Below are 2,211 nucleotides of genomic sequence, written 5' to 3' on the forward strand. Positions count from 1 at the left end.
GAATCACGATTTCACTCGATCTCCTTAAACCACCAGAAGTCCAGAACTCGATATCCTTTCTTCCTCTTCTTTCCTTACTCATTCAAGATTTCACTCGATCTCCTTAGACCACTGGAACTCGATCTCCTTTCTTCCTCTTCTTTCCTCACTCATTCACGATTTCACTCGGTCTTCACTTCCTCTGAGTCTCGTCGGCCGTAGTCTGGCCCGTATCAAGGATTCAAGGTCTCTCTCTCTCGGTGATTTTACTCTGGAGCTGCGTTGAAGGAAGTGTAGAAGAATAAGACCAGGGTCCAGGGCCAGTCGCGAAAAGCTCACCAAGCACCAAGTAGGCAGGTACTCCTTTTGTCCCTTCTTTAGTTGCTCTTTGTTTATGTGATTCGATTTGAAATGATTGAAGTTTCTGTGATGAATGTTGATTCAACTTTAGTTAACTCCATAATAAAGTGTTTGGGCATTGATAGTCTCTCTAGTTGGTGTAGCTGTGATGATATTTGTGGTTTTCTTCGCTTGAAATTGTTCATATTATGACTAATCTAATTATTTTTCCTGTTTTGAGCCTGATGCTTAAAAATCACACACTTGTTCGATATGAGTCTCCTAGAAATGAAATTTGTGTTTCTTGTTTGTATTATACCCCAAAAGTGGATAAATTTGATTGTTACTGTATAAGATATAATAAGATTTCCATTGACCTGCATGAAAGCTGCTTTTGTTCTATGTTTGCCACTTTAGTATTGCGGAGATTAGATGTTGTTGTACTTAGTTTGTATATCAAGTCTTCCTAAGGTTTTTTTGTATTGCCATTTCTTTCACCTCTTCTATGCTATTGTTTTTCACTTTTTGATGTGAATCAATGTTAATTTAATGTGTTTTAATGAAATGGCAGATTATGCGAAGGAGAAATCCAGTGAACAATCAGCAAAAAAGGCTGCTTGTAAGGCAAAAAAATCGAAACTGGCTGAGCAGTCAGGTGATATTATCAATATTCTTACAAACTGATTATTTTGTTCTCTGCGATATTATCATAAACTGATGTCAACTTTGATTTGTCTTCACTTTATTTTAAACTTCTGCTCTAGTTCTGGGATGCTCCAGTTTTGATATGTCTTCACTCTATTGAGTCACTGGTTGATAGTTTTTGACTTTTTGTATATTGGCTGGTGTAGGGATCGTGATTGCCAATTGATGGAAGGCTTTGCTGAATAGCTGCTGAATGCTTAGAAGACTGGAGAAAAGAAAAACTGCTGAATTGCTTCTTCCAATTTGGACTTTCTATCTATTTCAATTGCAACTTTGTATTTGAATTGGGACTTTGTACTTGAATTGCAGCTTTGTATTTGAATTGGGACTTTGTAAGTCTGTATTTGAATTGGGACTTTGTATTTGAATTGGGACTGTGTGTTGAATTGGGACTTTGTATTTGATTTCAATCAATATTCTTGCCTTCTTGTATTTGAATTTGGATAATGAACTCTACATATTTGGATATTTGAATGTGCAGGTTGAATTTTGGATATGGATAGTGTGTTGAACTTCAACTTGTTGAAATCATGAAATTAATGGAATGTGGATTATATATGTGGGCAGAGAGTAAAGAAAAAGGCTGGTATTTGGGCCCGAAAGCCCGGAAACCCGGCCCGAAAGTAAACGGGCCGGTCCCTATAAGTGCCAAAACGGGCTTTAGGCCCGAACCGTAAAAAACGGGCCTGTTCCAGGCCCAGTGAAATATTAGGTCGGCCCGGCCCGTGCCCAGCCCTAATTCTATGTTTTGTAATCCTCTACATAAAGAGGCCCCTATTATCAATGAAAGTGCGACTCAATTATCTCCCAATTTCAGTTTTCCTTAAACACGTTAGCAGCACGAAGCCCTAACCCTGAAACCCTAAATTTGTAGCCTTCAAACCCTAGCCACCACTGCCGCATATATTGAAGCCCTCAATCCCAAGATTTCAGAACCGGCGACGGAACCACCGGAACCGGCCGAAAAACCAACGAACTGGCCACCGGAAGTATCGAATCAACCCTCCAAGAAGAAAAAAAATGGGATCCTTGCCCGGTTCACAAGCTTCCAGACCGTCTTTCATCATCAAACTTGGCCATCATCGCCAACCTGAACCCAGGATCCAGGAACCGGAATTACCTCCCCAGAAACCGGCCACAATGTGACCGGACCGGCAGCAAATCCGCCAGCAAGAAAAAAAAATAGAA

The 2,211-nt window shown here is 40.2% G+C and overlaps 1 long non-coding RNA gene across 1 annotated transcript; it reads left to right on the forward strand.

The window, feature by feature from the left end:
* Positions 1-206: 206 nt before the first annotated feature.
* On the forward strand, positions 207-1,424 carry LOC133706923 (uncharacterized). Its single transcript, XR_009844798.1, has 3 exons — positions 207-336; positions 890-973; positions 1,170-1,424. It is a non-coding gene; the product is annotated as an uncharacterized LOC133706923 (long non-coding RNA).
* Positions 1,425-2,211: the final 787 nt, after the last annotated feature.

This window comes from Rosa rugosa, chromosome 4 (genome assembly GCF_958449725.1).
Source record: "Rosa rugosa chromosome 4, drRosRugo1.1, whole genome shotgun sequence".
Classification (NCBI taxonomy): domain Eukaryota; kingdom Viridiplantae; phylum Streptophyta; class Magnoliopsida; order Rosales; family Rosaceae; genus Rosa; species Rosa rugosa.